This window comes from Petaurus breviceps, unplaced genomic scaffold (assembly GCF_028583685.1).
Source record: "Petaurus breviceps papuanus isolate PSGF00001 unplaced genomic scaffold, PetGlider_PUasm1.0 37, whole genome shotgun sequence".
Classification (NCBI taxonomy): domain Eukaryota; kingdom Metazoa; phylum Chordata; class Mammalia; order Diprotodontia; family Petauridae; genus Petaurus; species Petaurus breviceps.
In genome coordinates this window covers 81,775,033-81,790,378 of record NW_027186296.1, presented here as the reverse complement: position 1 = coordinate 81,790,378, position 15,346 = coordinate 81,775,033, and positions in this window count along the sequence as shown.

The window sequence follows — 15,346 nt, the reverse complement described above, 5'->3', positions numbered from 1 at the left end:
CTTCTTCTTCTTCTTCTTCTTCTTCTTCTTCTTCTTCTTCTTCTTCTTCTTCTTCTTCTTCTTCTTCTTCTTCTTCTTCTTCTTCTTCTTCTTCTTTCTCCTTCTCCTCCTCTTCCCCCTTTCCTCCATCTATCTCATATTTTAAAGCAATGGTGTAAATGCCAGAGATGAGCTATCTTAGAATGTCATGGAAAAAAATATTTGCAATGGAGCTTAGAGGAGGGATGAATTTTGATGAGGCAGAGAGAAGAGTGTACTGCACAATGTATTGGAGGTCTAGAGGGAAAAATAGAAGGAATCTCTTGGACTTTTAGGTAGATTTTCTTTATGAAAATGAATCAAACATGGTTTCAGTAACTTGAACTTTATCACTTTTTAATCCTTGGAGTGGTCCTCCTTGTTATAGGAATCCCTTTGCATGGGAGAACACCACTTCAACTCTGGAGCTTTACTCATGCAAAATTGATTGGGTTTCATTGATGTACTCCAACCTTACTTGTCTCCCTTGAAAATGATTTGTCAGAAAGCACCCTCACATTCCTCCAGGTGAAAGGGGTCTATCCTGAAGGAGTAGAATAAAATTAGTTAAATTAAAAGAACCTATGTTTGCTGGTTATTCCTGAATATCTTACAGAACTATAGTTCAGAAACAGGAATTTATCTGACTTGCATCATATATATCTGTGTCTTTTTTTAAAGCATTTTCCTGTCATTCTCCTAGGTGCATTTGCACTAAGAAAGGTTATTTTAGGCTTTGGGAATAATCAGAGTTGTCATTATCATTGTTTTCCATCTCAGTTGAGGAAGTAGGACAAAATATCATATATGCAGGTTTATGGTACGTGTGTTTAATGATAAAATGTATTAAAATTAAATATATGTGTGTGTGTGTCTATAATTACATGCTCCTACTGCAGCCAAGCTGGTTTTCTTGCTCTTTAGTGAACATGTCACAAATAATTCCCTGCTTGGACTTCCCTTCTCCCATCTTTCAAATTTTCCAAATCCTACTCATTCTTTTAGATCCAGTTCAGGTACCACTTTCTAACTAAAGCTTTCCCTAATTACTTAAGGCTATTCGGTTCTGACTCTTTTCTGATTCACACTAATTTTTAGATCGAAAACATACTATATCCCTTCTTTTTGTCCATATCTGTGATTTATCAGTGTGGAAACTCCTTCTGCCTAATTTAGATACGCAATTCATCTGTAACATCATTTTAGAGAGTTTTCTGGCTCAGTGATTGTTTAAATGATTACTCCAAGTTCATAAGGCTAATATGTGTCAGAGGCAGGAATTATTCCAAATCTTCCTGACTCCAAATCTAACTCTCTCTCCACTTTGCAAGCACTATGTCTCATCTCACTCATACCATTGTGTAATTTATCCATCCCATCTGGCTAATTCTGTTATGATCTTATCAAGAGAAAAAAAACAGCATGATATAGTTGAAAGGTTGCAGATCAAGGAGTAATAAAACCTGGATCCCACCTATAGCTCTTTTTTGGAATAGTTCTTTATCCTCAGACAAGAGTCTTCAATGCTCTGGTCTCAGTTTCTTCCTCTAAAAATGAGGGAGTAGGTGAAATTAGATAGATAGATAGATAGATAGATAGATAGATAGATAGATAGATAGATAGATAGATAGATAGATAGTTAGATAGATAGATAGATAGATAGATAGATAGATAGATAGATAGATAGATAGATAGATAGATAGATGGATGGGTGGATGGATAAGTAGGTAGATAGGAAGAAGTAACATATGTTAAGTGCTTACTCTGCTCCTTAGAACTGGTCTAAATGCTAGCAATACAAATACAAGCCAAAAAGTACCTTCCTTCAAGGAGTTTGCATTCTAAGGAAGGAAAACTAAGTATAAAAGGAAGCTGAAAGAAAGAGGAGGAGAAAATCTATGGGAGAAAGGTGGAAAAGTTGTTGTTATTAGCACTTCATTGAGGGGAGATGTCCCATCAATGAGTTTTGTCAGCAGGAGGTGGAGCCCATGTGCAAGGAGAGTGACTACATTCACATCATGGTACTGACCCAGGCCTTCAATGTCTCACTTCAGATGGAGTACATGAACCATTGTGAGAACAGCACCACCAAGCCTCACATCTTCCAAGAGAGCTCTAAGCCCAAAATGGATCTACTATACAGATCCACACATTACAGCATCCTGTACAAATATGTGGGATACTGCCTATCTGCCCTTGCCAGTACCAGGATCAGTCCCTCTCCCTTCCCTCACCTCCCTGATTGCAGGCATTACATGTGTACAGAAGTTTTCTTGTTATTGTAAATGGAAATATTTTACACTCCTTTTGATCCATTTGTCCCTCCTGGCATTATGTGTTTATTAAAGGGGATGCATGTACTGAGAAAAAAATAAATAAACATCCTGTGAAGTACAGTCTTAGAGAAATGTTTAGAAATACTGAGAGACTGAGAAACACTCCCTTAGTCACAGATCTAGTCTACATCAGTTATCATTTGAATTCAGTTCTTCCGGACTCTAAAGTACACCCCACCCTTCCCCCAAAACAGATTAGAAATTGTTCTACAACTTATAGTCTTGGAGAGTTTCTTGGGAGCATTGAATAATCAAATGATTTGCCAGAGATCACAAACCTAGTACATGTCAGAGGCCAAACTTGAACTTATGTTGCCCTGAATCTAAGGTAGCCCTGACTCTGAGGTGACCTCTCTGTTATTGCATTCCATCATAACTCAATAAAGAAGGAAAGTGAAATGTAGTAGATCAGAATATAAATAGGATTCAGTCCATGACCAAAAGTAAAGAACATAAATTTTATCCTAATAAAAGGAAGATTAGGAAATGTGAGCTGAGCATGAATAAAAAAATTTTCAGTAGCATTTGGTCTCAATTAACTACATAAAGTTCCTTAAACCTGTGCTCTATAATTAAATACATAGGGTGCCTTTGTTCCTAGGAGGGTGTGGACCCAGGGCCTTCCCTGGTGTATTGCCTGGGCAAATCAATGTTGGCTCCCATTTCCCTCTAATAGGCTTATTCCCATGAGATAAAGTTCAAAGGAACCCAAAATAAAAGGGAAAAAAATTCAGTATGGGGAAAACTGTCATGAGGAGTAGATGGGAAAGAGACAAGTAATGAATGATAGTGGAAAGGTGACTTTGTGGAATGGTTGTAGCTCACATTTTTATATTGCCTTAAGGTTTACAAAGCACTTTAACAATGTTATAGCACTTGGTCCTTACAACTACCTTGTGAGGCAGCTGTTATAATTATCCTCATTTTGCTGATGGCAAAATTGAGAATGAGAGAAGCTGTCACCTGCCCAGGTTCACATAGCTAGTAAAAGTCTGAGGCAACATTTGAACTCCTGTATTCTTGACTCCAATGATGCCACCTAGCATCCCTGTATAGGTTTATAAGCCTTACATAATCACCTAATGCCAAAAAGAGGTGCTGCCTAATCTTTTAGTTCCCCCTTTCCCACAACTTCATGGGCCATTATACAACCCCAGTAACCTAGGACCCCATGAAGTTTACGGACCTAGGTGATCACACCATCTTACCCCCTAATGATGGCTCTGGGTAAGATTGTTTGGTAAAAATAACCATTGTGGTAGGAAATGGTTTTCTTTTCAAATATCTACTGCTCTGGTTACCATTCTCTAGTACAGAGGCATAATGTTCTGTCCATGTCCTTTGAAGTTTCATGAAAACAACTCTTTGACTTGACCAATTTGAAATGTGAGTCAGGACTGATCTTTACAAAGGATTTTCAGTTTGTGGCAGTGAGGGCTGAAAATAGACACCAAAGAGACAAACAGAACCTCTCTGCTATTAAAGGCAACTGCCTCTGTTGTTTTGAACCCTGTGGAGCCAGGAAACACAGAAGTATTTCTTCCTCAATCCACTTTTAGTTTATGTCATTATTTCCACTAAATTATAACTTCACCTAGGAAAATATAGCACAAAAAGTAGAATTATCTTTAGGAAATGAGAAAGAAAGATGATAATAAGTCAATAAGAATTATCTATCACATGTGAGCATCTGTACCTTGCTCTCACCTCTCCCCACTCCATTCCCCAGAAAAGAAAGAAACTCTTCTTGTGGTGAACAAAAAGTCAAAAATAAGGAACTATTTTATTGTCCTGTGATTTTTTTAATGTCAGCTGCTTAAAAGTAAAGCATAGAAGAAAGGAAAAGAGAGTAAGAAGAGACTATATAAGGGCAAATAAGGCAGAAGAAGGAGTGAACCAACTAGAATGGAGTTTTCATTTGTGTTTTTGTTTGGTTCACAATCCAATTTGTTTCACTGTAATAAGTAATACCTACTGTATGAAAATATAAAAAGGGGTAAAGTTCCATATCTTCAATAGATTACAAAAGTTTAAGAGTAAATTCAAGATAATTTGAAGAGGGAGAAAGCTCCAACAACTAAGGATATGACAACCATTTGCCCATGGGAGCTACTAAGGGCAATGGAAAGCCCCTGGAAGTTCTTGAGAAGGAGAATATCATGCTGAAAATCATGGCCTTTTTTCATTAAGGTCATTTTGACAGTCTATGCAGACTAATTTGGAAAGGAGAGAAACTGCTAATAGAGAGAAGAATTAGAAATCCACTGAAATACTCTAGGATGTAGAGTCTAGGTGAAAGGTGGAGAGTTACTGGACCAAAGTGGCAGCTTTGTCAGTGGTGGAAAGTGAGGATGAATGTTAGAGATGTGGAGGTGTAGAACTGACAGTACATGTGTTAGAATATGAGATGTATGGAGGAGAGAATACTTCATGGGGATTCCAAGGTGGTAAATCTATGTGACAGGGAAGGTGGTGATATGCTTAACAGAAATTAGATAAATTGGAAGAAGGAAAGTTTTAAGGGAGGTGGGAGATGAGTTATGTTTCCTGACTATTAGCTTTGAGATAACTATAGGCCATGAATGTAGAAATGTCTAATAGGTACTTGGTAATGTGAGAGTGGAGTCCTAGAGAGAGACTGGGACTGATTATAGGAATCACCTTCATAGAGAAAATAGATAAACTCATGGGAATTGATAAGATTACTAAGAGAAGGTCTAGAAAGAGTAGAGAATAAGGTCCAGAAGGGTATGGGCAATGATCTAGTGAAGGAAAGTGAGGAATGTTCAAACAGGTAGGAGAAGAGCAGTAACATGAAAACCAAGGGAGGGGAGAATAAGCTGAGGGCTGGGAGAGACAAGCAGTCTTAAAAGATGCAGAGGAGTCAAGAAGGATTATAAATGCAAAGTAATTGGATTTGCAATTAAAAGATGGTTAATATCTTTAGGTAGATCAGTTCTGGTCAGGTTATAGGAATGGAAACTAATGCAAGAGTGATGAGAAGTGAATGAGGGATAAGAAAGTGAAAGTGACGAGTTGTTTATTTTCCCTTCTTTAGAAGATTAATTGTCCAACAAAAAGGAAATATATGATAACAGGTGACAGTGCTGACCGATGAAATTGTTTGTGTATGTATATGTGTGTGATGTATTTAAGTGTGTGTGTGTGTGTGTGTGTGTGTACAAAAATAGGGAGATAAAGACAGGTTTGGAGGCAGCAGAAGTCAATAAATAGAGATTGAAGGTTAGAAAATGAGTATGATCAAAGAAGCAAGTCCCTGAGGAAATGAAAATGGAATGAATCAAATGTACAAGTGGAGCTGTTGGCTTTGCAAAATTGACTGGGGAGTGCTCAGTACAGGATATCACAATCAAATACTTTTGAACTTCTCCTGATTTTAATATTGAAAGAATAGTGCTAAAAAGGAACTGGAAGACCTAGGACACTGGAGATTGTGTTACCAAATCTCCTTTAGGTCTTGTAATTCTCTAAGTATAAAAGTGCCTAAAGAACCAGTACTGTATCTTTATTTATATTTTTTCTTTCTTTAGTTCATATATTAGTGCTGCATAATGTTTCCACAGAATCATGTTCCCATTGATCTGACCTTCCTTTCCACTCATGAAGAATGCAACCCATTTGTGTCTTCTTATCCCATGTACCTCTTCACTACACACATCATAAATTCTCAATAATGTCTATATGTTCAAGAGCTCCTTCAAGGAAATAACATACAGTATTTATAATTTTATCATATATATACAACAATCTACACATAAATATGTTGTATATATGTAATTATATATGTGTATACACACTGAAAGAGAGAGAGAGAGAGAGAGAGAGAGAGAGAGAGAGAGAGAGAGAGAGAGAGAAAGAGAGAGAGAGAGAGAGAGAGCACACCAGGAAGATCTGGGTTCTGCCTCTGACACCTATTAACTGTGTGACCCTTGGCAAGTCATTCAACTTCTCATTTCTCTAGGAAACTCTTTAAGAATATAAGCTACAGAGAAAGTACTTACCTGCATTCCTAGAGGAATTTCCTCACTTGGGACTTCCCTAATTAAACAAAACATGATAGATACAATCCCTATCACTATCCATATACCAGTGCAACAGACTGTCCATTTTTATTAGACTTACTACATTACAGGGCAATCTCCTTTTCTAGTCATTCATCTAGTGGATGATACATTACCCTCATATTTCCTTCAGTAAGTGGTTTTTAATTTTGATGACTTCCTACATGAACCATTGAGAAGGAGAGACAATTCAATTTAAACATGATCTCAGCAATTAGAGACCCAAGACCATGATTTGAACTCTGAATCATGTAACCTCTTCCTTCTACAACCCTTCACTTTTTTGGCATTTGTTCTCTGGTGGCTTATGTGAAATTGTTTCATTACTGAAAATTTGAAAATACTATAATTCCACATTAAAATCTATACTAGAGGGGCAGCCAGGTAGCACAGCGAGTAAGAGCACCGGCTCTAGTGTCGGGATGACATGTGGATTGAATTCGGGCTCAGACACTTAGCACCTACCCAGAAACACCTGGCCGTGTAACCTTGAGCAAGTTACTTAACCCCAATTGCTTAGGGGCAGCCAGGTGGCTTAGTGAGTAAGAGCCCCGGCTCCAGTGTCTGGGATCAAATCCAGGCTTAGATACTCAGCACCACACCCAGAAATAACTGGGCATGTAACCTTGAGCAAGTTACTTAACCCCATTTCTTTAAAAAAAAAATCTATACTAGAGATTTTACAACATGATTCAATTCAACAACATATGCTCCTGATACTATTTCCATGCCTGGTGTCCTGTGTAGGATATAAAGAGGAATGAAATAATGCTAGGAAACCTAGACACTCGTTCTCCTGATGTTTTGAACTTCATGAGATTGGAAGCTCTAATACTTTTACCTAGAAAAAAAAACAGTCTTGGAGGGCAAAGACTAGATCACTGAGACAAATAACCTGACAATTAAGAAGGCCCTAAGTCTTCTCCCCTTACAAAATAGTCTTTTCTGCTACAATCTCAGAAAAAGAATCAAAGAACTCACTATGAACTCACCTGAAGAAAAAAATGGTCAAAAAGACTAAGCTAAGGCTAAATTAGGCTTTTATTAAGACATTCTACATTTGGCTTCCAATTCAAATAGAAAAAAATCTTCCTAAAATGGCTAAAAGACAGAATTGGGTACAGAGACTTTACACATACACTAAAATCTCTGTCAGGCACTTCTGTTCTATATCATCATGGCTTTCTTGGAATCTGATTGTCCAGAGTCTCCAAATCCCTATTTGTGCTATCCAAGGCACTATGGACATGCAGCAGACTCCACTTTATATGACAACAGAGTGGAACAATACATGCATGCATGCATACACACAACACACATGCACATATATTCATACATATACATATATGTATATGTAGTGTGAACATGTGTGTGTTAGAATAGACTTCTAACATAGGCCCCTCATTTTGTGGATGACAAGAATGAAAGCCTTGTTCACTTGAACTTGATGGCTAACCAAGCCTTACCTATTCTTGACTTCTGCATTACGTAAAATCAAGGTCTCTAAGATTCTCTGAAATAATGTCAAAGAAGAGAAAAGAATAACAGAATAAAATATTTTAGAGCTGGCAGAGGCCTTAAAGAAAATTTCAGCACCTTTGGTCTCTAATAATCTGTAAGTCAGAGGAACCGATTTCAAATGCAGGCTTTGTTGCTTTAGTACTTTTATGATTAAGTATACATACCTTTATTTCTCTGATCTTCAGTATCTTCATCTTTAAAGAGATAGTAGTTGAACTAGTTCAGAGTCTGTGAATTGAAAAAAAAATGATGACTTCATTTCAATATATTTGATTTTCTTTGTATCCTATGCGTTTCACTTTGTCCATTTAAAATATTCTGCTAAGGGATCCATAAGTTTTCCTGAACTATTAAAGGGGTGCACAAAAAAATTAAGAACTCCTACCCTAGACAAAATGATTTCTAAGATATTTTCCGAGGATAAATCCTAAACTTCACACTGTTTCAAGGTCTCAGTTTTCCCAATATGCAAAATAAAAAGGTCAAAATACATAATCCTTAATGTCTGTCCTAATGCTAAAGTTCAGTGGCCTAGTGTTCTCTTCCCCCAGTTGGATTTATTATTTGAACCGCTTTTCTTTCTGTGAAATGAGAGATCCTGAGGGCAGATGACATTGTGGGGAGAGGGAGACTTCACCACCAGAGAAATCCTCCTCTATTCCACCTCAAAGTACAGTCTTCTGTCCTTATTCAACACCTGGATTTTCAGATGATTCATTCTATGTCATGCTGGCCCATACTAGCAATCTGGAAAAGCACCAAAAGAACAGATTCCTAGCTGCTCTGCTGACCCAGCCTTAGGCTCACTCCATTAGCCTCTGCTGCCTGACTCCACTCTCATTGAAGGAGCATATACTGAAGAAAGAGCAGGGCATAAAAACCAGTTACAAAAGCACATGATATGCTAAGGCATATTCTGTCAGCTATCTCCTTTGCCAGGGGAGTATTTTATTCATTCTACATGCAGTTTCAGGTGTGTGCTTGTACTTTAATGAAAACTGTTGATAAGCCAAAAGTAACAGGTGTAAATAGCCTTATGGAGAAGTGGGGCTTTGGGGCTGGCATTGCTATTGACTTGACGGGGGTTTCTCTTCAATAGCTCAGGCTAATCTATTGTAACTGTTTTAACCCACTGGCGCTTAGTCCTATTTGATGATAATGTAACAACCAGGGCAGGCATATCACAGCATTAATAATGAATGGGTATTTCAAGGGTGCACAAAGAGAGGCTGTAGATGTTCTAAAGAGCCACATCAGGATTTTGCTATTATCTGCTAAGAATTCCTGTGTGAAGTTGATAGAGATTGATTATATATCCCTTATGTCCTTCCCTATATTAATCTACCTCACTTCAGAGGAGCAGTTTTGAAAGCTGCTTATAGACAGTCACTTGGCCTAGAGCAGCCTTCTTAAAGAGAACTCAATAGATTTAAATATTTAAAGTCCCTCTGCTCGAGGATCAGTCAGCAGTCCCCTAGGATGGTTCAGGAGAGAGTAAAGTTGGCTGTCCCTTGACCACCAGGTGGCACCCTTCTTGCAACTTCTTTGAGATGGCAGCTCCTTTGGGTTTTGAGACCTTTAAAAGGATGCCATCAAGGTTTTTGTTGCATGCCCACTTAAGCAGAAATCAGAGCTATGGCAGGTTCAAGGATGAGTGACAACAAGTAACAATTAGCTTCTAAATGAAAGGTAGTGGGATTGTAATAGAAATAACACTGAAATGAGAAAAAGAAGCCTTGGATTCTAATTCCTGGTAGTTAGTTAGGTGCCAAAGTAGATAGAGGGGTAGACTCTAAATCAGGATGATGAGGCCAAATCCTGCCTGAAAAAGTTAAAGTTAGGTGACCTTAGGAAATTCACTTAATTTTTCCAATCTGTTTCCTCATCTGTAAAATAGGAATATTAATAGTATTCAACTTACAGAAATATTTTGAGCATGCCAATGCATATACACATGCACACATATACATTTATAGGTATAGTTACAAGTATAAATGCACATGTGTGTATATATGTATATATACATGTAATATGTCCAGAAAGAGAGATATATGTTCCCATGCTATAGATATATGATCTTGTCACTTTCTAGTTGATTAATTTCTCTTGAGTGACTCAATCCTCCCAGGATTTGTTTCCGTATGTGTCAGCTGAGGAAAATGCTATCTATACTACATAATCTTCAAGGCTATTTCTAAAATACCTCAATGAATCTGATATTCCTTTTATCATGACTCATCTTTACCTTATCATGAATAATTCTTCTCTGGGTTCAAATCAAATAAACAAGCATTTATTGTGCCTAATAAGTGAGGGGCACTGTGCAAACCTCTAATAAAACAAAGACAAAGACAATCTTTATCCTCAAAGAACTCACATTCTAATGGGAGGAAGAAAATATGCAAATAAACATGTACAAATGAGATCTATGTGTGATAAATTGGAGATAACTTCAGAAGACAAATACTGATTTTTTTTTTGTTTTGCTTTTTATGCGGGAGGGCAATTGGGGTTAAGTGACTTGCCCAAGGTCACATGGCTAGTTTTTGTGTTAAGTGTCTGAGGCCACATTTGAATTCAGGTCCTCCTGACTCTAAGGCTTTTGCTCTATTCACTGTGCCACCTAGCCACCTTGACAGATACTGACATTAATAGAATGGAAAAAAAGATACTTATAGAAGGTGTGATTTGGCCTAAGAATGAATGAAGCCAGGAAAGTTGGGGGGCAGAAATGTGGAGAAAGAGAATTCTTGGCATGGGTTCAGAAGCCAGAGAAATGCATGGAGTCAGAAGATTATGGAAAGAAAGGCAAAAAGGCCAAATTCACTGCATTGTAGATATATGAATAGGAGTAAAATGTAGGTGTAAAATGATGAAAAATATGGGGAAAGTCCAGGTTATAAAGAACTTTAAAAGCCAATGAGAGATTTGGGGATATTTTTACATTTAATCCTGGAAGTAACAGGGAAGCATTGAAATTTATTGAATCAAGGAATGACAAAATCAGACCTATGTCTTAGAATGACAAAATTTCATAGCTGATTCAAGACTAGACTGTCATGGAGGGAGACTTTAGGCAAGAAGTATAACTATAGGACTACTGCAATAATAGTCCTGGAATGAGGTTTAGATGACTTCTACCAGAGTAATAAGAGTATATGAGGGGGCGGCCAGGTAGCACAGCGAGTAAGAGCACCGGCTCCAGTGTTGAGAAGACCTGGAGATCGAATCCCGGGCTCAGACACTTAGCACCCACCCAGAAACACCTGGCCGTGTAACCTTGAGCAAGTTATTTAACCCCAATTGCTTAAAAAAAAAAGAGTATATGAGGAGAAATATATGAGAGATGTTGAAAAGATATAAATGACAAGATTTGCCAAAAATTTAGATATGGGAGAGAGGGTGAGAGAGTAAGGAATCTTGGACAACATCTTATTTATAAATCAGAATAAAGGGAGGATGCAGGTACTGTGGAGAACATAGGTAGGGGTTGTTGTTGTTCAGCTATCTCAGTCATGTCCACTCTTTGTGACCTTATTTTGGGGTTTTCATGGCAAAGAAAATAGAGTGGTTTGCCATTTTCTTCTTTCTTTTATTTTATTTTTAAATTTTATTTTATTAATTTATTTTAAGATTTTAACATTCATTTCCACAAAATTTTGAGTTATATATTTTCTCCCTGCTTTCCCCTACCTCGACCCCAAGATAGTGAGCCTGCAGAATACCCCTTCCATCAATCTGCTCTCTCTTATATCCTCCCCCATCCTCCCTCTAAATTTCTAGTAGGGCAAGATGGATTTCTATACCCCAGTGACTGAATATCTTATTTCCCACTTGCATGTAAAAAACAATTTTTTTTAACATTTGCTTTTAAAATTTTGATTTCCACATTTTTTCCCTTCTTCCCTCCTCGCCCACCTACATTGGGAAGATAAGCAATTTAATATAGGTTGTACAAGTGTAGTTGCCTAAAACGTTTCCCTAGTAGTGAAAGACTAACTATGTTTTGCTCCATCCTATCCCACCCACCACTTATTCTATTTTCTCCTTTGACCCTGTCCCTTTTCAAAACTGTGTGCTTCTAACTATTCTCTACCCCAATCTGTCCTCACTTCCATCACCCCCCTCTTATCCCCTTCTCCCCTACTTTCCTGTAGGGTAAGATACTCAATTGAGTATGTATGTTATTCCCTCCTTAAGCAAAATTCAAAAGTAAGGTGAACCCATTCCCTTTCACCTTCCTGCTCTTCCCCTCCATTGTTACAGTTTTTTCTTGCCTCTTTTATATGAGATAATTTACCCTATTCTATCTCTCCCTTTCTCCTTCTTTCATTATATTCTTCTATCACCTCTTAATCTTATTTTTAGATATCATCCTTTCCTATTCAAGTGATCCTGTGCCCTCTGTGTATACATGTACACACATATAAACCCATTCACATGTGTATTTACACACATACACCCTCCTATACATACATATTTATGTATGTATACATATATATATATACATATATATATTCCCTTCAACTATCCTCACATAGAGAAAATTCTCATGAGTTACAATTATCATTTTTCCATGTAGGAATATAAATAGTTCAACTTTAATAAGTTCCTTGTGATTTCTTTTTCCTATTTACCTTTCCTTGCTTCTCTTGCTTCTTGTATTTGAAAGTCAAATTTTCTGTTCAGCCCTGGTTTTTTCATCAAGAATGCTTTGAAAGTCCTCTATTTCATTGAATGACCATATTTTCCGCCGAAGCATTATATTTAGTTTTGCTGGGTAGGTGATTCTTGGTTTTAAACCTAACTCCTTTGACTTCCAGAATATCATATTCCAAGCCCTTCAATCCCTTTATGTAGAAGCTGCTAGATCTTGTGTTATCCTGATTGTGTTTCCATAATACTCACTCAAATTGTTTCTTCCTGATAGCTTGTAATATTTTCTCCTTGACCTGGGAACTCTGGAATTTGGCTATAATTTTCCTAGGAGATTTCTATTTGTGACCTTTTTCAAGAGGTGATCAGTGAATTCTTTCAATTTCTATTTCACCTTCTCGTTCTACCATATCAGGGCAATTTTCCTTGATAATTTCTTAAAGGACAACTTCTAGGATCTTTTTTTTTTTGATCATGGCTTTCAGATAGTCCAATAATTTTTCTTTTTTTTTAAATTTGTTTATTTTTAGTTTCCAACATTCATTTCCACACAATTTCGAGTTACAAATTTTCTTCCAGTGTTTCCCCTATCCCCTCCCCAAAATCATGATCCTACTGTATACCCCGTTCCCCAATCTGCTCTCTCTTATATCATCCCCTATTGTACTTCTGACTTTCTGGTAGGGAAAGATGGATTTATATACCTCAGTGCCTGTATATCTTATTTCCCAGTAGCATGCAAAAAAAAATTTAACATTTGTTTTTGGAACTTTTGAGTTCTAGCATCTTTCTCTTCTTCCCTCCTCACCCACCCCCAATGGGAAAACAAGCAATTCAATATAAGTTGTATATGAGTAGTTATGCAAAATATTTCCATAGTAGTTATATTGTGAAAGACTAACTATATTTCCTTCCATCCTATCCCACCTCCCACTTATCCTATTTCCTCCTTTGACTGTGTCCCTTTTCAAGAGTGTTTGCTTCTAACTACCTTCTCTCCCAATCTGCTCTCCCTTCTATCATCACCCCTCTTATCCTCTTCCCCTGCTTTCCTGTAGGATAAGATACCTAATTGAATGTGTATGTTATTCCCTCCTTAAGCCAAATTCAATGAGAATCAGGTTTTCCCATTCCCTTTCACCTTCTTGCTCTTCCCCTCCATTGCAACAGTGTTCTCTTGCCTCTTTTATATATGAGATAATTTATCCTAATCTATCTCTCCCTTCCTCCTTCTCCCAATATATTCCTCTCTCATGTCTTAATCTTATTTTTAGATACCATACCTTCATATTCAACTCATCCTGTGCCTTCTGTCTATGTATACAATGTACACACATATGTACACACTCACATATATATTTATATACACATATAACTTCCTATACATACGTGTGTGTGTGTGTGTGTGTGTACTCTGCAACTATCCTCATACTGGGAAAAAGTCTCATGACTTACAATTATTGTTTTTTCATGTAGGAATGTAAATTGTTCAGCCTTAATACGTTCCTTATTATTTCTTTTTCCTGTTTACCTTCTCGTGCTTCTCTTGTTTCTTGTATTTGAAAGTCAAATTTTGTGTTCAGCTCTGGTTTTTTCATCAATAATGCTTGAAACTCCTCTATTTCAATGAATTACCATATTTTTCCCTGAAGCATTATACTCGATTTTTCTGGGTAGGTGATTCCTGTTTTTAATCCTAGCTCCTTTGATCTCAGGAATATCACAGTCCAAGCCCTTCAATCCTTTAATGTAGAAGCTACTAGGTCTTGTGTTATCCTGATTGTGTTTCCACAATACTCAAATTGTTTCTTCTGAACTGTTTGCAGGATTTTCTCCTTGACCTTGAAACTCTGGAATTTGGCAATAATATTCCTAGGAGTTTTCTTTTTGGGATCTTTTTCAAGAGGTAATCTGAATTTTTCTATGTCTATTTTGCCCTTGGGTTCTAGAGTATCAATACAATTTTTCAATTTCTTGAAAGATGGTGTCTTGGCTCTTTTTTTGATCATGGCTTTCAGGTAGTCCAATAATTTTTAAATTATCTCTCTTGTATCTATTTTCCAGGCCAGTGGTTTTTCCAATGAGATATTTCACATTCATATTTTTTTCATTCATTTGGATCTGTTTTATAGTATCTTGATTTCTCATGAAGTCATTAGCTTCCATTTGCTCCAATCTAATTTTGAAGGAATTGTTCTCTTCAGTGAGTTTTTGAAATTCCTTTTCCATCTGGCAATTCTGCTTTTATTTTTTTTTAGATAAGTAGCTGTTTTATATCCATTTTCTTCTCATATTTCTATGCCTCAAGATTTCTCTTATAAAGATAAAATCCTTACAGAATGGAAAGTGTGAAGTTACAGTAAGAAGACAGCTTAGTTACAGATTGAATTAAAGTGTTTTTATGCTCTCCTGGGAAACTAAGTTGATAGGCACTCTCCTTAAAGTCAGCGTGCTGATTCAAAAAATAAAAAAAAACTGAAATCTAAAATAAGGAACAACTGATTTAACTACACCTGCTATCTTATTCCCTAGATGTTTTAAAGTACTTTTTCTATTTCATATGCTAAGAGGAAGGAGTTGGCTTTTGATATGAAAACAGACCTCCCTTGTCCAACTCCTGCAGAACAAAACCAAGAACAAAAGAAAAGTCCACCACAGAAGAAGTCCCACAAATGAGCAACATTCAGGAGGAATTTAATTAATGAAAAATAAAATTAAAAAAATGTTGATGGT